The sequence below is a fragment of the Kryptolebias marmoratus genome, linkage group LG3 (genome assembly GCF_001649575.2).
Source record: "Kryptolebias marmoratus isolate JLee-2015 linkage group LG3, ASM164957v2, whole genome shotgun sequence".
Classification (NCBI taxonomy): domain Eukaryota; kingdom Metazoa; phylum Chordata; class Actinopteri; order Cyprinodontiformes; family Rivulidae; genus Kryptolebias; species Kryptolebias marmoratus.
The window spans coordinates 13,882,277-13,896,766 of NC_051432.1; the positions used below are offsets into that span (position 1 = coordinate 13,882,277).

General features: G+C 40.2%; 1 long non-coding RNA gene across 1 annotated transcript; it reads right to left on the minus strand.

Annotated features, from left to right (window-relative positions):
• Nucleotides 1-2,567: 2,567 nt before the first annotated feature.
• LOC108229161 lies at nucleotides 2,568-3,531 on the minus strand. Its single transcript, XR_001808275.3, has 3 exons — nucleotides 3,264-3,531; nucleotides 3,125-3,181; nucleotides 2,568-2,956 (listed from the first exon to the last, which is right to left on the minus strand). It is a non-coding gene; the product is annotated as an uncharacterized LOC108229161 (long non-coding RNA).
• Nucleotides 3,532-14,490: the final 10,959 nt, after the last annotated feature.

Here is a 14,490-nt window from a genome sequence, read left to right on the forward strand (position 1 = left end):
CTCCGAGTGGTGCCTGCAGTCGGATACTTCTCTTGAGGCTGGGGAGGAATCTCCAGTTTACCAAGTTGGATTTCTGACTTCAGGAGGCAATTCAGTGGATTTTTCTGACTTGGAATGCAGCATATGCTACATATACAATCTCACATAACCTGCAGAAAAATGTAACATTACAAGTTTTACAATAATGCTGTACAGCTGAAGTGTACTTTTTGGTTTGACAGCATCATGGACTGCTGCCTGACCAGCAGCAGCTTTGAGAGTCCCAGTGAGGATATTCTACCTCTTACTTTAGACTCGGGAGAAACACTTTTTAGCTTCTTGGAAAAAAAAAGAAACTGTATTGTGTGTAAGTCCTAGCTTTTGGTCAAAAATGTCATTTGACTTTCTAAAAATGGTTTACTGATTAGGAAGAAATTCTGACTTGTCCTTAACTAAATGCAGGTGGACGGAGCACACAGACAGGTCTTTGTTCACACTTTAGCAGGAACGAGAGAGGAACACCTGCTGTTTTCCTCTACAAATACATTTTACATGAGCGATTTGTTAACTGTATGATAAGATAATTGTGTCACTTAATGGGTACTGGGCTTATCAAGACAAGTGCTCTTTGTCTACCTTCATCAGTGTGGTCCAGGCATTCAACAATAAATGACTCTGTTAGCACATGCGAGCAGGTGGCTGGCAGAATGGATTCACATTGCACTCTTGTATGGGATGAGCCTGATTACATCCTGCATCCTTTCCCACCCAGGGAGTTGAAGTGTTTCAGAACTCTGGAGACAGACACAGTGATATAAAGACAAGGAGGTCTGAGGAGAGTCAACCTTCACAGGGCACCCTGCACAGATCCCCCTTTATGCTCCTGTTTATTATGGTCCCAACTAATCCATGCCTTGTGCACTGCACCAGAGCTGCCATATGTCAACATCCCGCTGGTGGTTTGCAGGGTTCCAAACAACTGATAGGGTGCACTGAACTTACCATGTAAACTTTATAGAAGAAGTTCAGCAGAACTCTAATTATTTACAAAACCAGAGCCTGGGAATGTTTTAGTATATGAGGGGGTATCCTATTTATTTACTCATTACATATTTATTTATTGACATATTATAGTTTCATTGCTAGCTCGGACTGACTGAGGGACCGGAAGTTCTTCAAAAAGGATGAATGTTTTCAGTTTTCCCCTGCAGATCTAACACAGTAAGTCAACATTAGTGTCCTGATGATCTAATGAAGGGTTCTGCACCTTTCCATAGAGCATATGAGAAAAAAAAAAAAAAGCGGTGAGAGGGGTTGTTGGTGAGGAGCGAGGGGGGTTATTTTTGTGAGCACCCCTACAATGCTCCACCTGTGCCTCAGCCATACCCCAGAGGACCACCCACTTAGGCAGAGAGAGGGCAGTCGAGAATCCCTATAACCTCTTTGGGTGGGCAATAAGGCCTTGTGCTGAAGTAGAGTGTGTCAGGCAACTGAAAGAGGAGGAATGACTCCCAGCATCACACCAACCAGCAAAGAACAGCAAGTGCTGGTAAGAATTAAAGGCACACTGAATAAGGGCAGCCCACCCCAAACACCATATAAAGAATAAAGATGTGTGGGGTAGTACATTCAAATCCATTTATGTCAAGTGTGAATTTGGAAATTGGGGAAAAAAAAAAAAAAAAAAACGCCCCCTGAAAACATTGTTAAATGAACATTTTTTTAAAAAACAGTGTCATTGTAAGAATAAACCAGAGGGTGAAGAAAACACCTGGTAATAATGTTCAGTAATGTTTTTAATGCCGACAACTTTCAAAGTGTTTAATTGGCAGGTCAGTGTGAGAAAACCAAAGCCAGAAAATACAGAATTTGGAATCATTAAGACTAAACCTAGGAACATTTAATTTGAAGCTCTTTTGTCAGGTCATAGAAATACATCTGATGCCCAAATCCTGCTCTGTCCAGCTAAGTTAGTGTCACGTTCATTTATCATAGCATTTGGTCTGTATTTGGAAGTGAAACCAAATGAAACTTTAACTTATTTTTATGGATTATTGTTCATGCCTCACTCTCTCATGGCAGCTAATTTTCTTTTTTTTAATCATTTAAAAGACCTGTTGCTTGACACTCAAAATGCACAGTAGAAACTACTAAAAAATGTTGACATAATCAGTTTCACCAAAATATTTGAGTTTAATTAACGTATCAGGCTTTACAGTGCATAGTTTAGTTATAAAAAATGTGAACTGTTGGTTTCGTTTCACTTTCTGAAAGCTATCACAACTTTTCCACTCCAAAGGCCACAATTGCAGCTAAAAACGCCCTACACATTGCCTGTTATGTGTTTATCATGTCAGATATACCTTGAAGTAATTTCATTTGTAAATGTGAAAAAATAATATATTGTAACTCAGTATTTTTATAACTAACTTTAAAATAGTCTCAGAATTTGCATTGTTTGGCTAAAACATAAGAAATTACCAATGAAATATGGTGCACTGATAAAAGAAAATAAATGAAGCAAATACACTGTGTAACCCGAGTTACATTTTAAGATTATTAAAAAAACCAAATCAACGTCACTCTAAGTGAAAAACTAGGTTCCAGGTTCGTCTACTGGAGGTAGTGGCAAATTGCAAGACACATACAACTGGAGAGTGCAAAATCAATGAAGTGTATTTATATTTACAATATATACAAATTGTTTCACAGCTTTAAAGTCCAGTTCCTTAAACCGAGGAAGTCTCTGTCGGTGACGAGAAGGAAAAAACAAAAATAGTCCTTTAGTTCCAGCTGTGAAGTGGTTGGTTGAATTTCCCTTCCGGTTTGGAGATGTTTCATCAGATTATGGGTGACTTTCTGAATCCGCTATGGTTAGCTCGCCAGTCCGGTCAGTGAACAAAAACCAGACAATTCTTAATGTGTCCCAGATCCTTCAGCTACTCCGAGCGGGGGTGGGATCTGGAACACACCTGGCCTGCGCAAACAGGCCCGACAATCAATGTACATGTACATGCATTTTTTAATAATCGAATCTGAGCCTACATAATTACATGCAATTTCAATCCAAATGTGTTTTTATGTAGGTGTGTAATCACAGGCTGGGAGGCTAGCGCTAGCATTCTAGCTCCCGAGCAACACTTACCAGTTCCTCTTTTGACAAACAGAGATCGTTTCAGCGTTCAGATGAGCGACCATATGTCTGTAATTTAACAGAGGTATACGATTGATGTATAATCGACATTCAAAAGCAAAACCGCTTTGGGAACAACACCCAAGCCTACCTGCACGTCAAAGTCCCACAGCGTCTGCTACCCAAGGTGCGATTTAGCAGCAATATACGCAGTGGCTGTCAATTTAGGACTGACGTGCAGCTGTCACATGACGTTAAACCCTCGCGAGAACAACCCTGCTCTCGCCCGGTTAGTGTCGAAAACATAAAACAAAGGAGGATTTTTAAATTAGATCTTTAAATAAAACAAAATAAAATTAGATTTAACAAAATAGAAAATAAAATAACTAAACTACATCTAATATAGAAAAATTATCCTGGTTACAACTGTAATGTGCAATGTAAGTTATAATGCATTTATGTCTAAACTCTGGATTATGTAAGTGTATATAACAATGCTAAGGTATGAAAGTGAGATTGTAATCCATTTGTCTATACGAGTGATTGACAGCAGATACAAAAAAAAAGTGCCGGCCTCCTCCCCGGTGGTCTGCCTGAGCTCTTAGCCACTGTGCAGTGACCACTGCTGCTGCTCTCCCTGACCCACATCACCACATCATTGACACTAAACCAACCGCCAATCTTCCGTTGGCTCACTGCCCCCGGCGCAGTCTGCGTCGAAGCTGTTTGGATTATAACTCAGCTTCGCAATGAAGAATGAACGAGCACGAAGGGGAACGACGTGTCCACAGACTACAAGCTGAAGTTTGTTTGTTTATCATTATTGTCAGGCTGACTTATAATTTTCCTTTTTGTGTTTTTTTTCTTTTTTTAATGCTGAGCAGGCCAAACGCTGCGGTACATGTGTTAAGTGGCAAACATGGGGAAGATAAAACAGCTCAGGAACACTATTCCATGTTCAAATAAACAAATGTGTGTGGGGTCTGAAGAACAAACACACATTCATTAGGTGTCTCTGCGCCTCTGTGGTGTTTGAGCCGTGATGTACACACTTGTTCACACATTCAAACACACACAGATTCACACACAAACTTGATCTGAAACATATATATATATATATATATATATATATACACATACATGTATAAACATGCATATATACACGTGTGTCTAAATACATACAAAGTCTCTGTTACACTCTTCTTGTTGCTCATTCTGACACACACACACAGAGTCCAGGCAACCCCCAATTAGACAATCAAACAGCTCTACTGACCCTTAACTTCTCCAGGATTAGGAGTTTACACCCGGACATGGGCTGCCCACTCCTGTTTACCCAAGAAACCTGACTGATGGATTGTATTGTTTGGTCTTTCACAGCTATAATTGGCTCTGTTGTATAGGTTAAAGCTTGGGATATATTCTGCAGACCCTAAACATGCCACACACGGCCTCCGGGTCAATAACACTCGTATCAGTCCAGGGACCCCCTAAATGGTAAAAGGGTCAGGAGTGAGCGCAAGTGGCTCGCTAACGACATGAGTTGATGATGATCATTTCACAATCTGAGGCCTCATCATCTCTCTCTTTGCTTCTGAACCAGAGACACACGCAAGGCCAAGTATGCCTTCAACCCCAGCACCCAGTAAATATTTAGCCAGGACTTCGGACTGTGACACGCAGCCAGTCCAAACAGCCTGCAGAACAATTATCACTGGCATCATCTGTATACGCCGCTGCCTCCTTCATGTAGCTCTGCACCGATCTGCTGTATGGTTTCAAATTGATGTGTGATGCTGAGATCAAACTGTCAGTCTGGGATGACTTTATTCAGATTTTTTTTTTTTTGACACCACAGAACAACAAAAGAAAAAAACAATAATTACAAGCCCACCAGTCTAAACTAAACTAATGTCCATTGGCTGGAATTACTGTAATGTGTTTCTGCTGTCACAAGCTTTATATACAAAATTGCACAAAAAACTGGTTAAATGTCTCAAACATGGATAACCAGACCACCAACACAGATAAGATAAACAGCAAATCTTAAATGTCAAAGCAGTGTAGCTCAGACAAAGACAACAACTTCATCAAGGAAAAAGAATTTTTGGAACAAAATGTGTCATTTACATTTACCTTAGCAAACATTCCAGCACATATTGATAAATTATTTCTACAAAATCTTTGCCCCTAAATTATCTAAACCCTCCACAAAACCAAAGTTTATTAAAATTGATTAAGAAGTGGAACAAAGGGCAACCAGTTAAGCCATGCCCCCATGTTTATTGTTTAATGTACTGGAGTACACTTTAGTATTCACAGTTTTGTGCGACGGAGCACATTGAAATACACACCTAAATCTGAAGCAGCATCATTTTATGGTTTTTGGCTGAGAACTCCTTGTGATTAACATCATCTGACTCCAGAATGCTCACTTAAAAATTTATGACACATATCTGCGATTGCTCATTACGCATTTCCGTTGTTTTGGATCCACTTACACAAGTATGGATCGCAGCTGTAACTATATCACAGTCTTTAATACACTAAAATTATAAATTATTATTGGCCATGAAAAGCTATTAGTCATTTCACAACAAAACCGCTTCTTTTTTTTTTTTCCTTGGGAGCTAATAAATTGCAAGCAAGCTCCACAACATCAGTCTTGCACAATTTATCATTTTAGTCTTGAATATTTTTTTTTAAAACAATGCAGCTGTCACCTGAAAATTCAAATACAGTTTTTCTGGGGTGGGCTAAGCCCCCGATGTTCCAAGATCATTACAACGCCTCTGCTCAATACGAACTCCAATTTATTTTAATTCTAAATGAAAACACATGCTCTTATCTTTAAGAAAATAGAGATAAATAACTAAAGTGTTTTAAGAGATTATTATTTTGGGCAACTGAAGCCTTTAGGTTTAATCAGCAGCCTCATCGACAAACTCTAAAAAGACTGCCCTCCTACCTGCTGGGAAGCTCTCTCCTCTTTGAATATGTCATCTTTTTGTAATAAAATCAACATTCCATCCATTATAGAGAGATATTTTGTTCATTTTATAGCATAAAAACTCTCAACACTGATATAACATAAATGTTTGAACATTACTGATGTGATCCAAATTGCACATTGCTGTTCAAGACCACACAAATATTTGGAGATAGCAGCGATTTTTGGCAGTCTCCTTTACTTTGAAACAGCATGTACGTAAGACACGGGTTGTGAAAGACTGGTAGGAGGGGGGGAGATCCACTTTCTCAAGAAAAGACAAGTGTTGAAATTCATCCGACTCGTGCGCTGCAGAGCACAAATGATTTATGATCAATCCGTCCTCTAATTTCCGAGCTGGTTTATCTCAGCAGCACCGTCGGGCTCCGTCCATGGATATCAGAATTCACCGAGCGCTTTTGGTGGGCCGAATGCAACCCCGAGAACATAAAGGCTCAGTTCATTTAACATCGTAATATAAAACATGCCATATGGCCTCGATGTCTTGGCCTGTAAAATCATAACAGCTTTGCTAATCAAAGACACTGTGTCAGAGGGATACAAAATCCAGTTGTGGGCTCATGCTGGAAAGAATTCTAATTTTTTCCTTTTTTTTATATAGGCTATATTCTTCTTCCAAAGGGGGAATAAAAAGGCAGCAATTTACAGAATATTACCACAAACGCTGCATCTGTGAGCACTGATATTAAGCACCTGCTCACGACAGCCACAACTCATGTAACTGCGCTGCTGTTTACAATTACTTTTTTCTTCAAACCTCCGAGTAAGTGTTACCAAAATTGGTAGTATTTAGTCTTCAAATAGGTTGATGCCATTAGTGTTGTGTTGTATGTAAGAAATCTGTAACTTTTAGTACAAAAGAGTTGAGCATAGTCTTATTCACTGAACGAACCAGATTTTTGTTTTAAATTTTACCTATTTGATGTTTTCCTATAGATTGAAGTTCATTTCATTTTCTTTGCTTAAGTCTTTGAATAACTTTCTTCCTGAGGACATATTGACTCTGGGAGGTGTTGACACGACCCAGCTGCCAGAATTAAATGTTTACACTCTTAGCCATGTTCATCCATTAAAAAAAAAAATAGTTCAAGTCTTTTGAAGTGGGGTTATGTGGAAAGAACAGTGAACAATTAATATCTTACCTGTTGTAGATAGCTCTTTGAATTACCTCAATTTGGAGAAACAGAGTTTAATTTGGTCCAGATTGACAAACTGATCCTAGCAGGGCCAAGAGCAGAGTGGATTACTGCCATCCTAAAACAACACAGTCTCAAAAGTTTCACAGTCCATGCAAATGCTGTTTAATAAACCTTAAAAGCATTTGCATGAACTGGTCCATCACTGCTATCAACATCTGGAATGTAACAAAAACCTCTGCTCTGAATCTTTGCAATTAGCTGAAGATAAACGTGGGATTTCCACAGCCCCGGTGTGTCCTTTTGTTTCTTAAATTATTTACAAAATAATTTGTCCCACAAGAAAGTCCAAACATTTAGCTCATGTTTATGGTCACCAACTTTCGCAGAGCAGTTATCTGCTTCAAATGGCTGGAAGGACACGCGGGGCACGATAACGAAGAGGTGTTTACGCTTTTCAGCGTGCTGAGCTGCAACAGGGCTGCGACTGTTTGCGTACTCTGTTTTCTCGATCGGACCGGTCATGCATGTGTGGAAGACGTGTGAGTTTGAGACGGTTCGAGACAGCCTGTCTGTCCATGTGTCAGCGTGATGGAGGGTTTGACGAATGGGACGGGGTATATGGTGGCAGACAGGGCAGTGACCCCATTAGTGTGAGATGAACCCTGCCGAGAGAAGTCTGAGGATGGGACGCGATTGCTCAATCACACTCAGGGCGCACTTTAGTTACGGGGTTACTGCTACCGGAGAGGAACTGGTTACTGGTCTTCCTGCGTAAAGCTAAGACATTTAGAAAGTTAAGTAAATATGAATGTTAGGACAAAAAATGGCTGAAGTCCTACTAAAAATGCATTATATTTATTTATTATTGTTACCGGCTGCCTTCACTACAGGTAGGCAATAATGTGTCTTTATTTGTGTTTGTTTGTCTATCTGTTAGCAAAATATCTTATGAACCACTGGACAGATTTTAATAAAACTCTCAGAAGGTAATCATCTTATACTACATCAAAATTTAGTAATTCAAAACAATTCTGTTCATTATGAAGTATCTCTATGAAACAGCAGGAGCAATAACTGGATGTGTTCCTGACTGAGTCTGGTTAGGATTATTAAATACATTCTTCACATGGCAACTTTTTTTGCAATTAATTTTATGATGCATTTGATATTTTCCAATAATCTGTGTTCTTGTTTGCAGTGAGTAATTCAAACATGTTACAAACAAGGCCTGCATGGAGACCACCTTCTGACATGCAGCTCATGCTGCTGCTAATGAAAACCTTAAGCTCACAAAGAGGCAAAACACATCTAACATGCAGTTGTGCATGACCAATTCAGGAACTTTGTAGCTATTAAGGTGCTGCGTGATTCATAAAGAACAATAGCGGGGGCAGGGTAAAATGCACCTGGACATAAATGATTAAACGTATTAATGTCACACTGAGTTTTGAGCAACTGAAGCTAATAAAAGAGATGACAAATCTGGGGTTTTACAGTTTTTACACAGAGCTTCAAAGCTGTAAACAAAAACATTCAGAGACCACTTTGAATTACATTTGGGGGTTTGAAAAAAGGATGCTGCTACAAATGCGTGGTGTTTTTTTTTTTTTTACAACAATACCTTGGAACTAAACCCTCCTGACAGGAGAGGCCATCACATTATAAAAATGACTTATGCTTGGTAATCGGATCCCAGACAAAGGGGAAGTTTTGTCATTTCAGCTTTTTTGACACAAAAGAACAAGAATCAGGCGAGGAAACGTCTCTCTGAAATGAGAACTCAGAACAATTCCCTGCAACAATAAAACAAAGTAGGTCCCCAAACAGTGCTATTTTGTACAAGTGATGAAAGGAAAACTTTGCTGAACTGGTTCCACTTACAGCTGGTTTTTAGACAGCTCCAGTCACATTTTTCCTTTACTGTTGAAAATTATCCATGATGTGCAAAGAGAAGAAGGCAGATGGTGATTTCCTAATTTATTTTTAGTTCTGAGGGAAATTCCTTATCTAAAGTGATAGTTCAGATCTTTTGAAGTGAGGTCTGTAAAACATTATGAGCAATGACTATCTGTCCCATTGCAGATAACGCTTTGAATGGAAAATGGAGCTTAATTCTGATGTGCCAAAGGCGGTATTATTTATTTTTTACAGCACTGTCAATTTTGCATTACAAGCTTAGTGGCGAAGAATTCGGTAGTTACTGTATTTGCATGTGTAATTAACAGCAGCAGTTAGCTGTAGCACTTCCAGTGTACCTTGGGGGACACTTCTAGCAATAGTATCATGTTTCTACTGGAATAATCCTCACATTGCTGTCAGTTTTGCATTACATGTTTGGATTTTGTTTTGGCAAAAACATTGCAAAATGGAGTGCTACTGCTAGCTGCTTAGAAAGAGAGTGAGACTGGTTGGAAACCTTGTCAAAAGAATAAATGTTGCAACAAAAGAAGAAAAATTGTTATTTCCTTTTGTTTTTGAAGAACGGGGTAGTCTTAATCTGCATGTTTTAACTAAAAGACCTATAGTTAGCTAATAACAGCTGTGTGGCCTCATTTATATAAAAAAGTCAGACAAATAAAAACATAGCAGGTGCACAAGCACATGGGGCATACAAACACACACACACTCCTCTACCAGGAGCAATCAGATGCCAGAAGTTGAAAGAAAGCACAGTGGCTCAGGTCTACCTGATGGAAAGCTTGATAGACCAAGCAGGAACAGATGGGTGGAGGACAACAGGGAACAAGGAAGCAAGAAGGGAGAGAAGGAGGAGGGTGAGCATCAGCAGTCAGGGACCACCATCACTGCTGCCCACACCAAGCATTTACCACCAGCCTTTATCCCATCCCACCAAAATCATTTTCAGTACAGGGATCTGCAATGTGCACATACGTGTTCTGTGCCAAAGACCCGTTGTGCTCTGTTTAATCCTGACAGAAGCATTTTCAAACAAGTGACCACGAAGAGTCATCAATCTGCACATTAGCCTCTTTCTTGCCTTTAGGGGATTGTGCTACTCTCTATTACAGGGCTCAGAGAGGATGAAAAAAGCTCCAACAACCTAAATATTGCCTTTGAAAACAGAATAAAGTCCCATCGAGACGAAGCTATGGTCACTTCAACCATGGTCAACTTTTTTTTTCCTTCATGGGGAAATAAAACTTACTATCCACCCCATCAGAACCCCCATATTTGTTACAAAATATAATAAAACCTTGCTGCACAGAGACATCTGGAAAGGCATCTGTCATGACTAAATGTCTGATCAGTTCCTTACTTTTCCTGGATGGCGTAATGGGAGACACCACTGCAGTATGTCTCTCCACATCAGTTTACAGTCTTTGGTCAGAGGACACTCTGTCTTGTGTAACTCTGTATGTGTCTTGTGCCACCGCACTCTAGGGAGCCCTGGGTGGCTTTCCTTACTCATGCCGTGTGTGTATACCTCAGCCAAACAAGGCCTAAGGACACTCCGGGGTGGTACAGAGTGAGGAGCGGAGAGGAAGCTAAAAGTGAGGTAGTGTGGTCTGATGGCTGAGTCCTGTGATTTAGAGGCTGTTAATGCTGGGCAGACAGCCTGGGCTCAGTCACTGACTCACCGTGGATGACGCTACATAAGTCACTACACTTAAAATGTCCTCATGTGTTTAGATCTGTTCAAGTGGAAATCAGCCGCGCTCGCACAACTGGAAATTGCTACTGGATCGGATTTTCTCATTTTTCTCTCGCTTTTTTTTTTTTTTTTAAACCAACAGATGGCAGAGGCTCATTAAGCTGTTGTCAGGACTATTAATGACATTGTGAACACTTGTGGAGGACTGTGTGCCTTATGGCATACAACTGCCAAACAAAGGCTGGTCATTAAAGGAGGTGTGAGAGTCACACAAAGCTGCAAGAAGAGGGCTAACTGCCATGAAGTGCACACATGCTCGAGCAACCGTTAGCAGCGGGCTGACATAAATGATTTCATAATAGCGGTAAAGCATAAAAAAAATAGATACCGTGCTCAGCAGAATGCTTTGACCTTGTTGTGTGTTGTTCCACGTGGAGATAAACTCTTGTTTTCTTACCTTTTGTCCATCAATCCATGCATTTTCTTTACTCGCTTCTCTATTCCGGGTCGTGGGGAGCTGGTGCCTATCCCCAGCAGTCACTGTGCGAAAGGTGGGGGACACCCTGGACAGGTCGCAAGTCCATTGCAGGCCTCTTACCTTTTGTTTCTCTTTTAAAAAAAGAAACAGTCCTAATGAAGAACCAGTGTATTTTACTGGACACACTATCGTCAGCTTCCCATTTCCCCTCCTCATCTCTGTCTGCTGGAGATGTGGGGTAGGAGAGCTGGGTTTTTAAAAAAAAATGTCTGTCCATTTTGAAAACTGAGGTTTACACCTGCTTGATGTGAATATTGATCAGCTGTGCAGACATCAAGGGTGACCTCCAGAACGTTTTCAAAGGGGCGGTCAGATGGGGGCCACTGGTGGTTTTAGACATACCAGAACCAAAAGCCATAACATAATTTAGTTACTTTTTTATCAGTTTTATTGTGCTGTTGTTATATAAAGGCTATTTGGAATATACTGCAAAGTAGGAGTTAGGGAATTGTCTTCTGATATAGCCCTGTTACAGTATTTCAGATGTTACAGTACAGTCACTACTTAACTCACTGAAGCTTGTCCTCTTACACTAAACTCATAATCACAACTGAAACTAGGATTTGTTGATGAACTGCTTGTCGCCTGATATCCAGCATGCCAAGTTTTTATTTCCGCTAACTCCAAAAGTTAATCAGCAGTAAATGTGCGTCCAGTGATCTCTTTCTGAGGGTTTCATCGAACTCTGTCCACCGGTTCATGAGATATTTGGCTAAAAGAAAAAACAGAAACTGCTGTCTGGCAAGGAAGTAAGTTTATACGGCCGTTGCCCCACCCCACCCCACTTGTTGGCATCCCAGATGGAAATAGGAAAGTAACAAAATCACCAGGGCTTGTCTTTCAAATGCAATAAATATTTGTGTAACATTCATACCAATCCATGCATTTGTTGCTGAGATATTTTACTATTGCGTTTTACACTGAAACAAAAGCAACAGCAGTTGAAAAATCCACTTTTAAGGCTATTTGGGGAGAAAGAAAGCAAAGAAATTCTGCTCAGATTCTGAGTACAACCTACTATTTGGCTGATGAACCGGCTGAGCACAGTTAAGATGCCAGCCACCTCAATAAACACCCACAGAAACCTTTTTTGTAAAGGAATAAAACCACTAAAATGCGCAGATTTGGGCGTGCCATTACTCCTGCTGTAGCTGTGCAGCTAAATGATGAAGAGAAAACAATACAGCAACAGAATGAGCAAAACAAATGACAGAAAAAAAAAACCCTCTTTCACCATCTTCCCAGCCAGGGTCGAAGCAAAGGTGGCGACAAGACGTCAAGCAGCTTCAGAATCACAACGTCTGCGCTTATGTGGTCGAACGCAAACTGAACCGTCGCCTCTTGGGACATCCCCCAGGAAGGGTGAGCTGCTGAGCGCACAAGAATTTACCTACTGACTCTGCAGAAATAAAACAGGTGTCAGAAAACAGGTTTTGCTTGCAAACCTTTTCATCACCTCTGGCTTTGGCAGTGGTCCCAGTGAGCCAGATCAGTCCGAAGGAGGCTCAGCTTTTACGTGAAATGTCAAACAAATGTCAGAAAATTAAATTTAAAAAAAAAAAAAACTCTGCTGGGTAAGAAACTTTACATGGATGCTGGCTCATTTTCCTCTTTCTACGTGTGTTAAGAGGATCTGCTACCTCGGTGTGTCAGCTCAGAGCTGCACTTCTATCTCTCCTCGCAGATGTACTCCTCTCTGGTCCGCAGCTGCATCCCACATGTTTTCACGCTGTCAGACAATGCACTCGTATTCCTTTCTGTTCACGGAGCTCTTGTGTTTGTGGTGATAGTGGTGCTGGTGGCAGATTTCCTCTCATCCTTTCGTTCTGGTCTCTCCCTCCTTCACATCACAGCAGTAGCACTTTGGCTCCACTTGGTCTCGAAATGTCTTCAGTTGGGTAACGTAAAGAATGTAAGGGTGTGTGTGTGTGTGTGTGTGTGTGAGGGGGTCAGGTCTGGCAGGGTCTGCTATAGCTTCACAGCACACACAGTCATTTCCGTAATAGCCCACAATCAAACCAACCGCTCCTGGATTCCACCCACTCCAGATTCCTGTAGATAAGCTGAGCCGGGAATGACCCCCAAGTAAGAACAGGTGCTGCTAATGTAATGAAGTTCAGCCTCTATCTTAAAAAAAAAAAACAGGTTGGGCTGTTGATTCTTCAGTAATTACCACCATTGTACGTTCCCTTTTCAACTGCAATTAAGTAACTTTTTTAAAGGGAAATTCAAAAAAGATGGCCCCAGATTTGGTGTTATAAAAAAAGAAAAAACTGCCCAAATCAGGATTAGCATTTCAGAAAGTAATGCCTGACAACAAATGTTGGGGATCAAGTGGTCGGTGGTCGGATACCACTGTGGACAGTTTTGCATTCACTTCCTTCACCCAAACAAACTTTACTTATCCAGAAACAAAGAAAACAATCCATGACACATTATGCTACTGATGATTTTCAGTAAAACACGTGATCAGGTGAATTGAAATGAATTTGATTTGGTTCAGCTCAGTTCAATTTATTTTGTTTCAAGTCAGTTTAGTTCAGTTAAATTCAGTTTGGTGCATTTTAATTTCATTCATATCAGCTGAGTTTGTTTTGTTCCCAAGTATGTTCAACATCATTTATTTCAGTTTTGTTTTGAAGCCAGTTTATTAAATTACAGTTCAGTTCATTTCAATTTAATTCAGATATATTGTGCGTGTGCTGTTTCAATTCAGTTCTATGCTATTCAGTTCAGTTCTAAGCATTTCAGTTCAGTTCGGTTCATTTCAGTTCAACTGAACTTGATTCAGATCAGTTCATTACAATTTTTGTTTTCTTTCAGTTTCAGTTTTTGTTTATTTTGGTTTAGTGATTTTCTTTGTGTTTGTTTGTGTTTCAAGTCAATTCAAGGCAAATCAGTATTAAACGCAAAGATAAACAATTCCAGTTCAAGATTCAGTACCATGCAGCCCGATTCAGTACCATTCATAACATTCAGTCCATCTTATTCCTGCACAATTCAATGACGACTTGCTTCAATACACTTCAGTTCAAATCCATTTACATACACGCAAGTTTGTCTGGCAGTGGTTTCGGG